This window comes from Vanellus vanellus, assembly GCF_965231255.1.
Source record: "Vanellus vanellus genome assembly, chromosome: 10".
Lineage (NCBI taxonomy): Eukaryota > Metazoa > Chordata > Aves > Charadriiformes > Charadriidae > Vanellus > Vanellus vanellus.
The window spans coordinates 23,808,235-23,823,855 of record NC_138915.1 but is presented as its reverse complement, the minus strand read 5'-3'; the positions used below and the strand labels follow the sequence as shown (position 1 = coordinate 23,823,855).

The 15,621-nt window shown below is 47.6% G+C and overlaps 1 protein-coding gene across 1 annotated transcript in view; it reads left to right on the top strand.

Annotated features, from left to right (window-relative positions):
* Positions 1–15,621, top strand: part of HTR2C (5-hydroxytryptamine receptor 2C) — a 47,494-nt gene that overhangs the window by 13,345 nt on the left and 18,528 nt on the right. The gene's annotated exons all lie outside the window — the stretch shown is intronic.

Below are 15,621 nucleotides of genomic sequence, written 5' to 3'. Positions count from 1 at the left end.
CATGATTTTTGTTGTTTCTCCTAACCTCTTGCTGTTGAGCGCCCAGTTATTTTGCCTGCTGTGGGTTAATGCCCCCTTTAGCCCGTGATGTGCTGGAGATGAGGTTGCTGGACACGGAGCTCCGGTTGCTCCATCCAGCACCGATGAACACAGCACAAAAGCTTCCAACAGCTTCTCTTTCCACCTGGAGTACTGCGTCCAGCTCTGGAGTCCCCTGCATAAGAAGGACATGGACCTGTTGGAGTGGGTCCAGAGGAGGCCCCGGAGATGCTGCGAGTGCTGGAGCCCCTCTGCTGGGAGGACAGGCTGGGAGAGGTAGGGGGGTTCAGCCTGGAGAAGAGAAGGCTCCGGGGGGACCTCAGAGCCCCTTCCAGTCCCTAAAGGGGCTCCAGGAGAGCTGGAGAGGGACTTTTTACTGGGGCATGTAGTGATAGGACGAGGGGGAATGGCTTCAAACTGAAAGAAGGGAGATTTAGATTAAACATTAGGAAGAAAATTTTCACTGTGAGGGTGGTGAGGCACTGGAACGGGTTTCCCAGAGAAGTTGTTGAGGCCCCATCCCTGGAGGTGTTCAAAGCCAGGCTGGACATGGCCTTGGGCAACCTGGGCTGGTGGGAGGTGTCCCTGCCTGTGGCAGGGGGGTTGGAGCTGGATGGTCTTCAAGGTCCCTTCCAACCCAAACCATTCTATGATTCTCTGAGGGCTGGTCATGGAGAAGGTTGCGTGGCTGCTAGAGAATTTAGTGATTGGACACCCTTTGAATCAGCGTGTGTTAGGTTTAATTAAACATCACCCCTCCGGAGAGGTGAAGGGGATGACGGAGACCCTGGGCATGCGCTGGAGAGCAGGGTCCCCACCGGCGGGTTGGGGGATGTGCCGTCCTCCCGGCCCGGCAGCGGTGGGTGTCAGGAGTGAGCGAGGCATGCGTACACCGCTCGATGGTCTCAGGCTGGGACCTCATCCCGGACTTTTGTGGCAAAACGTGCTTGTGGCCCCGCTTGTCGCAGGTTGTGAGGGATGCTGCAGAGAGCCACCGTTTGCCCTGTGGGTTGGACAGTGTTGTGGGTTTTTTTGTGGACAGAGCCTCTTGCAGAAAGGCCTGAGCAAAATTGGTTGTGCTAATCTGGAAAATGCTGCATGGAAGCATGAATCCATATTTCTGAGATGGAGAAAGGTGATGTGCCAAGTAGAAAAGAGAAGTCCTTTTTTTTTTTTTTTTTTCTTTTTTTTTTCCTCCCCTAAATGTAGAAAAATGAAAAAACGGAATGCTAAAAAACACCCTAGATTTTATTTTCTACGTGCGTCACTGCCTCCTCTGCTTTGATCTGCAGGCTGCAGGTAGGTAACATCGTGTGGGTTTTTTCCCCTGTGCTTACAGGTGGACCTAGGGAATGGCCTCCTACAAAACGCACCGGGGGAGATCCTGGCTGTGCTAAAGTCGGTGGGAACATTGGCAGCGAGTTCAGAGAGGAGAGGGCATTTGCCAGAACACTCCTCTGCCTCCTCCAACCCTCTTTACACCCCTCCTGCCTGGCCATGACTGTAGCTCTTGGTGGGACCGTGGCAGCATCCTTCATCAGGAAGGGTCCCACGTGTTTTGCTGCTCTCCGCTGAGTCTGAGGAGATCTCTCCCGCCGCCGCGGTGCAGCTCCTTTCGTGGTGTGGCCGTTTATTAGGATTCAGCATCATCACGCAAAGCGTGAGCCGCTCTCCTGTTAAAGCTTTACGGTGCATTTAGGGAAAAGCAATGAGCTGGTGTTTGTTTGGGTAAGATGACCTAATGCTGCGCAGTGTGGAACATTCAGCTCAGCTCCAAAATGTGCTCCCAGCCCGTGCAGGGCCTGATCCCAACTCGTATTTCAGCGGGCGTTCGCTTGCTTACTGTGGTTTGGGTTGAAAAGCTCCTTGGGTTTGCCTTTGCGGTGGCTTTGTGAGGCTGGTTCTCCCTACGGCACTTCTCTTTTGCTCCGTGTTTCCTGCTGGAAAAGGGGTGAACCCCTTTCTTCTGGGTTGGCTGAGACTGTTGAGCTTTTTTTTTTTTTTTTTTTTGGTTTATTTCATTGGGTTTGGTTAAAAAAATAAAAATTTTAAAACGGCGGAGGAAGCCAATTCACCTTAGAGAAAGAAATCATATTTTGCTGAGCGACATGATCCAAATAGGGAAATGAAATCGCAAAGAGATTCTAAGGAGAGTTTCCTGACCCCACAGCAATCTGGGAGTGAAAAGGACTTTCTGACTCGCTGTGTCCTGTTGTTCGCTACCAAGTAAGACGCTGAGCTACTGCAGTCATATCTTACACCTTCCAGCGCCTCTTTCCTTTCAGGTCTGCCTGATGGTGGGATGCCGAAGCCAGGATCTGTATGTGTCGGTGTGTAGCCACGCAAAGCCATGACAAATCTCGGAGCACCTTATTACAAAATCCTCACTTTTGTAATTCCTCTCTTTGCCCACCTCAACTTTCTCGCAAGAAGCGGCTTTTAAATAGAAAACGCTAACACTGCAGCGTGAAAAATAAAAAGCAGAGCCTCCTAAACGTGCTTTGCAACTTTCCGTCAAAAGTGGATAAACCGGGCTGCTTCCCCTTTGCAGTTTTATCCGGGGGAACCCGTTCTCTGTATTTCCTCTCTCGCAGCTCCACCAGGGCACCAGAAGTCATCACCGGGTCAGTTAAGCACATACTCTCTAAACTGTTTAAGGCTGTGGTCTGAAATAGAGCCAGGAGCTAATTGGCAGTGAAAGCGGGCGGCAGAGCCGGGTTCTGCATCGAAGCCGCCCTGGGCACGCGCTAAGTAGAGGTGGGGTTTTTGCACCGCTTCCAGCTCCGCAGCTCAGCTTGACAAGTGGTCTCACCCTAAAACGCGCCGCGGGAAGCACTAACCACGTAAAAATATCACCCCGGCACCTCGGTGGGGACGTTGCCGTGGATGCGGCTTCTACAGACGTGGCAGAAAAGGCCGTCGGAGTCCACCTTTGTCCTCCTCCCTGGTTCCTGAGAGGGGAAGGGAAATGTTAAAATATACTCTGGATGATTTCGGGGGATTAACTCCTACCTGCACTAGTTGAACATATGGCCTTATAGTTTTCTAATTTACCCACAGCGTGTATACCGCATCCAATCAGGGAGCTATTTTTCATATTTGAGACACTAAATTGGACAGGCATGTCTTGCCTGCCCAGCGTAATTGAGAATTGCTCATCCAAAATAAGTCTTTTATGCTCAAGTATGACTCATTAGAATGATTTTGAATGGCACAAATTTAAATGCTGTTATTTAATGCAAATAAAGATTTAGATCCAATTTTTTTTTTTTTTTAATTTCATCCTTTAGCTAAAATTTTTTGGAAGACGCAATGGGTTTTAAAATTCACCGGATTGTAAAGCCCCCAAAACCGGGAGTGTGCATAGTTACATTTCTGTTTTAGCGGAGCACTGATGTTGGTTTAAATACAACAGCAGTTTTAATGCTGTCAGTGCAATCTTCTCACGCCCAATTTGCTTCTAGATCAGTGAAGCTAAATATGCTTTAAAATGCGTGAATCTTTGTTTACTTTTTATGCCGGTAACCTGTTAGATCCAGTAGTAGCTTTGTAAGTGCATCGCCTCAGTGTAATTAACTTTTATGAGTTTAGTTGAGAAGAAATATAAACTTACACGCTTTGTAGCAAACCAGAAACTGCTACAAGACAATGAGAGAAGCAGAGTTGTTATAAAAAGAAAGACCCTACGATGATAAACTGTTCCAGAGATAAATTTGCTGCTTTATAAAGGTGCCAGGTGGATCGCTGAGATAACGAGTAAAACGAAGACAGCTAATGTTTTTCCCACAGACAGATTTAGCCTCGTCTGAAAGGAAGAACAACTCCGCCTCCGGGCGCGGGGGCCATGTGAGACGCGGCCACCTTAGGTATGTTTAATGCCCTATTAAACTTCAACTTAGAATTTAAAATAAAGAGAAAGGATTTAGCCAGAACTGCAGACATTTTGCCAAGATTGCGTTGGTTTTAGTCCGTGTCATTGTACGTGCGTATTTACCTGTGATAGCTTCTTACAGGGACTTTGTCTTAGATATGGGTGCCAGTCCCAGGGGCCCCTTAGCCAAACTCGCCTGAGTTGGGCTTCAGCCGTAGCTGTGGCTCGGGGCTCCCTTGTTCGCAGGGTCTGTTGGCCATCTGGAGAGGGACCCAGTTGAAATGTGCACCGTCTCTCCAACCACACGGCAAAGCCTGGTGCTCAGGCAGCATCCGCTTAATGAGCAAGGGGGCTGCCTCCGAGCTGGCATTTGCTTCTACTGATTTTTGTAGGGAGTGATTTTTTTTTTATTTTTGTTTTTTAAACAAAAAAAAGGGAGGGGGAAAAAAGGAGAGAGGAATAGTACATTCCGTGGAACAGCAGAGCAGAAAGGACAGCAACTCCTCTTAATCTTTACCCAAACATTAAATTAACTTAGGAAAGTGGGAAATAAAATATTCCGCATTTAGAAGCGTCCCATGTGTGACCTGCAGCTTAAAGCGCAGATGTGACCACAGCAGCCTGACCTGAGCTGTGACCGAGAAATACATCTTAACGGCTTCATCCGTTCTGTCCATCCCAAACACCCTGTACTGGTTATTACTTCTACTTCTGTTTTCTCTTACCCGTAAAAGCCCTTGCTTCCCCTCCTAGAAGGTGCCTGCAGCTAAATCTAGCAACACTTTCACAAATCAAATATCTAGGATGTATTATCTCATGCAGAGAACTTGCTATCTCTTCTCACTCACCCCAGCAGAGTGAAATTGGGATGAGGAACCAGTTAGTAGCACGTGTTTCTCAGCACTTGCCAACGAGCAGTTAGAATTTCCAGGAACCGTCCTACTTACAGTCTGTTGTAAAGATTAACATATGGCTCATTTTCCTGTGCTGGCTGCAGCTGCAGCTATTGGAGGACCTGAGGGGAAGAGCAGAAGGACTCCAAGGATGGTCAGCCCCGTCTTGACTTAATGTGTAATTGCAAAACTCTTTCATCCTTCTTCTGTTTGGAAATTATGCCCTATATTCAGTCAGGAAGTCTGTTGTCGCGTGCAGAGAGATCTCTCATGTCAGCATTTGGTATATTTGTGTGCATCCCACCATATTTGTTGCTTTTACTGTATTGTGTTATGGGCAGCCATAACATATATATATTATCATATATATATTATCATATATATGATGTATATGATAATATCGTAATTTCTTGCCTAAGGGCTCAACCTGAGTGACGGTGATGTGCCAAGACCCCGAGGAACAGACTACTCCATTTCTAGAAGCGGTGTGGGTAATGGGCCAACCCAGCCTTTGAGCTCAGAAGCATGGAAAAATCACTGCCGTTATGCAGGGCGATGCATATATAGACAGCCGCTTTACGCGAGATGGAAAGAAATATGGAGAAGCGAGGTGACATCTCTGAAAAGCACTTAGATGTATTGTAAGACAAATATACCGATGTAATACGTTAGTTTGAATTATGCACATTTCCAGGATTGGGTCAATTAACTCAGAATTAACTCAAATTTTTCTTCTACTTCCTTTCACATCTGTCTGTTAAATTGATATCATTAAATTCTACTCAGCAAATTATGATTTTAATGTCTCTCTCCAATTCACATGGCATATCCCTTGAAATTCTGGTGCTAGAGTTGTCTAATATTCATTAAAATATGCACAAATATCCCCACAGGTTAGTTCGCTTCCCTTAGACCTAATGGTAAGAGCAGCGTTAAGTTCCCACTTTGTGTTTTATCAGCACATGCTGGGAAAGAGGCTCTGATGTGATTCATCTGCTTGGATGGTAATTAAATGGAAATTACATTGATGGAAGAGCAGCCACATGCCAATTGCTCTGCCTTGCACTAATTTGCACGCTGCCTCATTGACGCAATACAACCCTTTTCTGAATGGACAACTCACAAGAGAAACAGAATGGATCCTCGCTAGCTTTTCTGCCAAAATTGTCATTAAAGATGCTAATGAGATGAGGGGAATTTGTGCATGAGCCTGTCAGGGAGCCTAGGCTATGATTACCAATATGTGCTATATCAACATTTTGGTTTCATGCATCAGTTTCAAATATATATTCCATTTTTCCAGCCCTCTCTGTGTTTTCTGCTTGTAATAAGTCTTGTTGTTGGAAAACTTTATTATTCCTGCAGGAACCCTGATAAGCTCGGTGACAGCAGCGAGCGAATCTCTCCTCCGAGGTGCCGTCTCGGTTTCTAGATGAAAAAGGTTCAGGACTACAAAGTTCAACGAGAAATGCGCAAACATGAAATACCCGGGTCCTCTATCAGCTCTTAGGTACGAGATTTTATGGGCAAGGCAGGACGGTCGATAAGGTTCTGTTGATCCTCTGTTATTTTTCAGGCGGTTTGATTTCCATTCCTGTTGACATGTTGGCAGCAGGCTCTCTTCTCCAGCTGTGCTGGAGTTATCGGGACAGACCAGTTGTTACCCTGACCAATCCGTTTCCACCTTCCAATGTATGATCTTTTTTATTATTTCTTTTTTTGCAATGTGTTTATTTTGGGTAAGTTTTGGGCATTTTGCTTGTTTTTGTAAGTCTATTTCTGTCCCCAATCAGAGGCAGCAGCTGTAGAAAAAGGTCTCGGTGCTGTTGAGATATGGAAATTGTATGACAGGCTTTTTCCGTACCTGTTTGGCACCCACTGGGATGCAGAAGACTATAAATGCGTGTCTGACACCTATGAATATTGATGACTGGTTTTAGGAGGCAGCAGAGCTCTGTCCTTACGTCTGCACATTTGTTCTGGACGGTAACTACTTCACACTGCCCCGTGGTTTGGGGCAGTGTTAGGTTGATGGCTGGACTTGGCAATCTTAAATGTCCCTTCTAACCTAGACGATTCTATGATTCTATCTAAATTTTGAATTTGTTGGGTAAAATTTGACATTTGCCGTTTAATCTTTTGTTGATTCCTTGGTTTTAGCTGATCTGAAACGAAGGGAAGGAGAGACTGCATTTTAACGCAGCAGAAGCCAAAAGTCCTTGAGTCTCCTTTCCTGTTAAAATCTAGCTGGCTGTCTCCATCCAAGACGCACAACGAGCAGAGCAAGATTATTTGTTTGATATGGCGAGTCGACAAGCATGAACACAGGAAAAACGACTTCCAAGATGAAGTCCTTTAAACACACCCTTTACATCTTACTTTGTCTACTTTCCATAGTGATTTTTCTAAGCTTTTTCTACTCCATATTGGGATAAGTGCCTCTCGTGTCTTGGGAGTAACTAGTTCTACCATGGCACCCATATTACTCATTTACATTTGTTAAATCTACGGCAACATGTATTTTATTACGTTTTGCTAGATTGTTTTGTTAACACGTTATTTTATCATCATAGTTATCCCTGGTTTTGATTTGTAATCAAGTGCGAGATTACCCTGTAATAACAGTATAACCATGGTAATAAAATAACGTTGCGCTTGATTACAAAGCAAAAACAAGTCTATCAAAAACCCCAATGGTATAACTTAACTAAATATCATTTCTTTAGTTTCCTTTTCCACCTCGTGAGACCACTATAATTTGCTGGGTAATAGTATTCTTTCTAATATATCAGTACGCCCACACTTCATTTATCCCTATTAAATTAAACTTCTACCTCATGTTAATGGAAGTTACAATAGACCTGCAATTCCTGCAAAACTCAAAAATCAAGGAGTACAGGTGTGCCCGGGTGGTGGTCATACATTAGGCTTCACTTTGCCTCTGTTACCCATCTGGAACACGTTCCGCGTGCCGAAACGTCGTTATGGGAGCGGGGGGTCCCTTGGTCCCGCGCTGCCGTTTGCAGCACAGCCCTCCCCGGGACCCAGAACCGTGCGCCCGCGTCGTTCGTCAGCGAGGGACGGAAAGGCAGGCAGGATTGATGCTGCTGGCGGTTTGTTTTCTTTTTGGCTGTGAGGATGAAGGCGCGTGTGTCTCTGAGGTGTCTCTAAATCTTCGGACCTGTGAAGAAGTCTGAGCTGAGCTGACTCTGAGGTGTCCTCACGCGGCAGTTTGACAACAGTGATTTTATAGGCTGTAAATGCTGCGGTATGAAAGCACCATAATCTAAGATTAAATCTTAGAACAACTTCAAGTCTTTTATAGTAGACTCTGTTAGTAGTGAGCAGTTTTAATTAGTAATGAGTTGTGTACGAAGTACCTACAATAATGCAAATCCTTAACATCCTATTATGTGGTTTTACATCAAAACCTGAGGAGGGACTTCTCTCCTGTGGGGGCGGCAGAGCACTGGCACAGCTGCCCAGAGAGGGGGGGAGTCTCCCCCTCTGGAGCCATTCCAAACCCGCCTGGACGTGTCCTGTGCCACTGCTGGAGGTGCCCCTGCTCTGGCGGGGGGTGGCACTGGGGGAGCTCCAGAGGGCCCTTCCAGCCCTCACCACGCTGGGATTCGGGGATTCTGCGTTGGGCTGTTGCACCGAATAACAAATTGGTGGTTTGGAGTAAAGGGCTGGTTTAAAATGGCGCTGGATTCCTCCGGTTGGGGGTGCGTGGGGTGAGGAGGGCACGGATGTCCTGTGTTCCTCCAGAGGGACGGTGTGGCTTTGGCCAGGTGCAGCCTGGCCGGACCCCAGCTATCCCAGGGTTGCTTCGGGTGCTTGGACGCTGGTGAGAAGGTGACCTGCCCTGCTCGCGGCAAGGGCCCCTGGGACGAGGCAGCCTTCTCTGAGCGTCTACTCCCAGCTCGGTCTCCAGCGGGGCTGAATGAATCTCTTCCTATGGCAGGGCCAGGGCGTGAGTCTCTTGGCCGTAGCGCTGCTGGCTGCTGGGCTGGAGGCAGAGTTTGCCTGTGGGCCTCTGCAGACAAGAAAGGAAGAAATACTGCAACGTGCCAAGGTGAAGCCCACAAGCCACCTTCCCTCTGAGGCTTAACGTAGAGACATGCCCACGCTGTGATTCTGTCCATACTGTCCTGCAGAGCAGGTTGATTAAACGTGAGCATTTCAAGTTCATACTTTCTTCCTGAGGAGAAGGCCCTGGGGGTGTTGGTGGATGAGAAGCTCACCATGAGCCGGCAGTGTGCGCTGGCAGCCCAGAAAGCCCCCGGCACCCCGGGCTGCATCCCCCGCAGCGTGGCCAGCAGGGCCAGGGGGGGATTGTGCCCCTCTGCTGCGCTCTGGGGAGACCCCCCCGCAGTGCTGCCTCCAGCTCGGGGGGTCCCCACGGCAGAAGGACACAGAGCTGTTGGAGTGGGGCCAGAGGAGGCCCCGGAGATGCTGGGAGGGCTGGAGCCCCTCTGCTGGGAGGACAGGCTGGGAGAGTTGGGGGGGTCAGCCTGGAGAAGAGAAGGCTCCAGGGAGACCTGATAGTGGCCTTCCAGTCCCTAAAGAGGCTCCAGGAGTGCTGGGGAGGGACTTTTTACAAGGGCATGGAGTGACAGGACAAGGGGGAATGGCTTCAAACTGGAAGAGGGGAGATTTAGATGAGATATGAGGAAGAAATTCTTTGCTGTGAGGGCGGTGAGCCCCTGGCGCAGGGTGCTCCGAGAAGCTGTGGCTGCCCCATCCCTGGAGGTGTTCAAGGCCAGGTTGGACGGGGCTTGGAGCAACCTGGGCTGGTGGGAGGTGTCCCTGCCCAGGGCAGGGAGTGGAACTAGATGGTCTTCAAGGTCTCTTCCAACCCAAATCATTCTATGATTCTATGATTCCACATTCACAGATTTCCTTGGAATTGCTGCATATGTGATAGTGTTCATCAGAAGAGGGGGCTGAGGGGAGACCTTCTTGAGAAAGCCGCTGAAGGTGCTGTTCTACCACCTTTCAGGTTCCCACAGTGAAAGTTTCCAATGTGACGAACTCCGGCCTGACAGTGCTCCTGCAGTGCAAGATGTAGCTCTTGGTCGGAAGCAGCCTGGGCAGGGCGGCAGAAACGCATTGCAAGTGGGAGGTTTGTGTCTAAGGTATTTGGTGACAGGAGGACAGTAGATGGCACTCAAGGATACGGAGCAGAATTTCTAGGCTTCTTGGCAACTGCTTTTTACAGCGGCTTCTGTGGAGCACTCTCACACTGGAAACAATCACGAAGAATGGGAGATGCCCATCAGCTTGGAGGAAGCTAGAGAGGGAATGCATTTTGCAAGCCCTTTGCTCTGAGAAATGTCAGAGAAATGGAAGTAAACATCTGTGAGTGTGACCAAAATATGGCTCATTTCCCTCACTTGAAGCGATTTCTCGCCGTTCTCGGTCTCACGGACTGCTTGTACTGCCTTTTAACCTTATCAGCCGAGCACGCTGTGACTCACGCTGGCATGAAGTTCAGCCAGACAATTAACCCGCCGTCCCTAACAGCTTTCCTGCTGTTGAGGAAGGTGCGCTGTACAGTAAGAAGGAAAGCTGACTCACTGAACCCCTTTGATATCCCTAAATTCGTCGAAGCGCTTGGGTGTGGGTTGCACTTTCCATTGGCGTTAGTGTAGCGCTGCGCTGAACGAGAGCCGAAACCGTGGTTGTATCCTGGTCACATCCAGCAGCCCGCGGGCAAATGGGAGGCAAAATCACTGCCGGTTTTCAAATGGCACGTCTTGCTTTGGCCTCACACTATGCTTTATATCTCGAGGTGAAATTCTTTTCTTCCACCCGCGTGGGGAAAAAAAATACTGACCGGGTGTGCAAGGTATACCAGGCTAACAAAACTCCCCAAAACTTCTGCATCTGTACGCTCCAAGTTAACGCTAGTGATTTGCAGAAGTTAGTTTAGAGTGAGTAGGTCAATTCTTATTAAATTGGCCATCTCCCTGGAATATCCTGGAATAATCCTGGCCTGTATCAGGAATAGTGTGGCCAGCAGGACTGGGACAGTGACCATCCCCCTGTACTCGGCACTGGTGAGGCCCCACCTCCAGTGCTGTGCTCAGTTTTGGACCCCTCACGACAAGAAGGACATAGAGGGACCGGAGCGTGTCCCTCTGGCAAGGGAGCTGTGAGGGGTCTGGAGCACACATCTCATGAGGAGCGGCTGAGGGACCTGGGGGTGTTCAGCCTGGAGAAGAGGTGGCTGAGGGGAGACCTTCTCGCTCTCTACAGCGCCCTGAAAGGAGGGGGTAGAGAGGTGGGGGCTGACCTCTTCTCCCTGGTGACAAGTGATAGGATGAGAGGAAATGGGTTCAAGTTCTGTCAGACGAGGTTTAGATTGGATATTAGGAAAAAAATTTTCTCTGGAAGTTATCAAACATTGGAATAGGCTGCCCAGGGAGGGGGTGGATTCGCCGTCCCTGGAGGTGTTTAAAAAAAGGGTAGAGGTGGTACTCGGGGACATGGTTTAGAAGTGGTTTTGTGATGGTAGGTTAATGGTTCAACTTGATGATCTTAAAGGTCCCTTCCAACCTCAGCGATTCTATGATTCTATATGTAGTAAAAGCATTGGCTCGTTAATGACAACAGACCTGTGCTCTCTGAATACAGAACCCTTTACATCAAACGAAGGAAATCTTTATGTCTCGTCCCAAAATGTTTTATCAGGATTTGGAGCCCAGTTTGTTCAGCTGCATCATCAGGAGGGAGCCGCCACTGAGAAGGAGGATTAATCCCAGGTAGGCTCCCAGACAGCTGTCAGGACGTCTGAATTGCCACTGACTCACGCCGAAATCAAACCAAAGACCGAAAAAAATCCCCTCTGTATGGTTTTGTGTCCCCTCCCTGGCCCCAGAGCCAGTCCTAGGGTAGAGCCATAGTCTCAACTGTATTTCATGTCAGAAACTCTGGGTTCGAGCAGATGGCTTCTTTGTTCCAACTAAGGTAGCGGCTCAGCAGCCAGCTGTAATCTGAATAATGCCACATCATTTTCAGTTCTGCATTTTAGTTTCCTCAAACGATCTGTATGTTTTGGCAGCTCTTTCTTGTGATAATGGATCTTTTTCAATTTCATCAAAAATAGGGAAAACCACCTGTTATTGTCACATGTTTGTGCACTTTGTTATGAAACAGTTTTTTAGAAAATATTTATATTTTTACGTGTAGAAGGTATTCATTTGGGGTCTGTGTTTGCTCGTGGGCTTATTTTCCAGTGTGATGTTGGTTCAACTGTTGGTTTATTAGTTGTTTAAATACCGGGTGAAGGCTGATCCATAACCTGCAATGAAGGACACCCTGCTGTTGTGCTGACATAGAAAGCATCAGTAAAAAGAAAATGTTTGCTGGTGTGACTATTTTATTAGACTGTGGTTTCATTTAGATAAAGTATTACGAAGAACTTAATATCTCAGAATTGTGTGAAGAGACCATATCTCTGTTGGAGTTAAAATGCTGTAAGGAACCCTTTGCAGAAAGCTGGTGATACAATTCAATTAATTGTACCATTGCCTCGTTAACTGCCCGTGTCACTCAATGTAAAAATTCCAGATGTAGCTACAGATGCGTAAACTGCGAGCAAAGAACATTATTGAGTCTAGAAATTCTTCCTCTGACTTCAAACATAGGTTTAGGCTCTGCCGATGAACGTAACATACGGATTTGCGGAGTGACAGACTGCACCAGAGTAATTTAATTATTCCCTGAGAGAAGAGATGCTACCTTTGGGGTGGCAACAGTGTTCTCTATGTTTTCTTCTTAGCAAACATCCCATTTTATTAGCAGGGTTGTTTTAAGTATAGTATGTGATAAAGCTGGCTCCTTGCGTTTAAAATACTACTTAAATGACATTCAAGCAACCTTTCCCTAGATGAGATAATTACATCCATTCCGGCTTTAAAGTTGCTTCTTTCTTACAAGTCCTGTCAAGGCTGCAATCATTGCCGTACTGGATAGAAAGCAAAATCTAACGCAGTTTTTCAAAATTCTCAAAACAGCGTAATGGGTTCAATTGTTTAATTTGCAATAAAATACAGTCACATCAATTAATTGCTATAACTTGTGAGGCGAGAACCAAAAGCCCTTTGGAGGCACATCGGCTCCGCTGGGGTCTCCCTCACTGGTTGGGGGGGGGGGTCCCTCGCTGTTGGAGGGGTCTCCCTCGCTGGGGGGGACTTTCCCATGGAGACCACACTGTTCTGTGCCCGTTGCCTGCTGCTCCTTGCCCCAGGGCACTTGTGCCGACAGCTCCATGGGGTGAAAAATGAATAGCTCAGAGGAAAACCGAAGCTCAGGAGCGGTGGCACAGCCCTGTTCGGATGTGATGGGTGGCACAGACTCCAGTAAAGCCTTTCTGCAGTGTTGCACTATGGCAAAAGAGCATCTTCTAAGCGCAGAGGTTCAAGCCAGGGGCAGGGTGCCAGCAGTGGTCCCACTAACACCATGTCAGGACACAGTGTCACTCTCCTTTTCTTACTTGGTGGTGTCTCCCACTCCCTTCGCCATCATATCACCTGAGAGCCCATCCTCCTCTGGGCATCTGTTGCTAAGCCTTTGTGGACTTGCAGCATTCAAGAACACAGTCCTTCTCCTAATAGGCATCTGCATTCTTTGCGCATAGATTACGTCCCTGTGTTTGGCTGTGCGGGAATATGTGCTATTTAAGGGATCCAGATAGCTTTACAGTCATAGAATCACAGAATGGTTTGGGTTGGAAGGGACCTCAAAGACCATCCAGTCCCCCCCCCTTCCCTGGGCAGGGCCACCTCCCACCAGCCCAGGTTGCTCCAAGCCCCGTCCAACCTGGCCTTGAACACCTCCAGGGATGGGGCAGCCACAGCTTCTCGGGGCAACCTGCGCCAGGGGCTCACCGCCCTCGCAGGGAAAAAGGATAGCCGTTAGGATAGCCTTTTTTTCCCCCTCTAGAAAAATGCAGGCTGGAAACTTAAAGGTAAACTCAATTTCTCACGTAACCCAGCGCCCAGGAGTTCAATGTGTCAGAAAAAAAACATTAAATTCCTCTCTATTGGTGATGAAATCAGAAGCATTGGCAGTGCTGCCCCCGAGCCCAGCTGCTCCTCCAGCCAGGAAGGTTGGCCGTGCGCGCGCGGTCCCTTCTGTGGACACGGTGGTGATCGCTGAGGACCGCGGCGGGGGGGTCGTGTGGTCAAGCAAGACGTTCTGTACTTCTCAGGCGCGTCAGAGATTTTCAACACTCTCGGTTGTGTGACTCTCAGGGTGATACGGGTGTCTCCGAGTCATTTGTCGATGTAATTCTGAAGGAAATAAATTAGGAAAAAACAGAGATACATAGCTGTACACTTAGCGATGTGGTAGTTCAAGCTAAGAAATACTTTCCTTCCTAGATAAGAAGAATAATTTAAATTCTTTCCTTCCCTTGGGAATAATGCAATGCAGTAATGTTAAAACTGTATGTAATTGCTTTCTATTTTTGTTAAGCCCGTGGCAGCTATGAAACTTTAAAGCGAATACTGGAAAGTCTGGTTATTTGCTTCAGTTGTAATACGTTAACGACGCAATGGGGGTAAAAAGACTTGTAGCGCTGGGCAAGGGTAGGCTTTTTTCCACAGCCCACAGCAGTGGATTTCCCTGGAATGCGCGAAAGAATTTTGAAAAGCTTAAAAATGTATCGGAAGGTGACGGCTTTTGGGTACATCTTCTGGGTTGCTGTTTCCCATCGTCTTCACGCTGCTCTGAGTCAGAGCAGGGAAACCCGAGCGAACGCCGCTGTTGAGCGTTGCGCTCTTCTTCTCAGTCTGCAAGGCCACATCCTCGTTTCTCAGGGAATCAGGATTCCCGGGATTTTTGTCATTGGCCTTTCCGAGAGTCAGAGCACCACACAGAGCAGTAGATCAGCATCCGGCCTGGAAGAGAGCCGGGGCAGCGCGAGGATGCCCAAGAGGTGCTTCGAGCACGCGCTGCGTTGCCGTGTTACCTGCTGGGAAACCGTGCTTTGTCCTGGGGTTAAAAGTCATTCACACGTAATGATTTCCTCCTGTTTTTAGTTCAGTTCGTTCAAGGCCTACGAGGAGTTAAAGCGAAACGTAAATACAGTAAATATCAGAACCCCGAAAGGAGAAATAGTGCGCGTATTTTAGTTTTTGGCCAAGCCGAACAATGTTAAAAGAGGCTATATTTGAACAGATATGCATCTCTAGTTCTTATTCTGCATCTCCTAGCTCTTTTTTTTTAATATATATATCCATATGTATATATACATTATATACGTGTGTGCTTATATGTATATATATAAAATGTCATCATGAGCCTAAAAGACAAAATATACCCTTATTCTTCCTGTCCGATTTTGAAGGGTGGTTTTTACCCTTTTAGTCTTCTTGTGCGATTTTGAAGGGTGGTTTTTACCCTTTTATCCCTTTCGATAGATATAAAGCACTGGCTAAACACAACAAACGTGTTCTGAAGCCTTTTCCAAACTCCTGGCCGTGGTTGGAAAAGAACTGATTGCTGCGGCTTACTGTGAGCTTGCCATGGCAAATTTCTGAAGCTCGGGGGATGAATTTTACATAACTCTTGGCTTTATTATCGCGGAAGCAGGTTATTTCGTCACTGTTATTCCAGATTTGTCCCGAGTGTTACACTGCGTATTCCCGGGAGGTATCCTGGGGCAGGTTGCGCTGTAGAAGTGGTAAATACGTACAAGCAATAGGTATTTTTTAAAATGTAAATATAGTGAGCCAGTGCGTTTGTAGCGGGGGGGCGTGTGGTGTGTTTGTATGTGCACATACAACTCCCGTCTACTCCGGCTCAGCA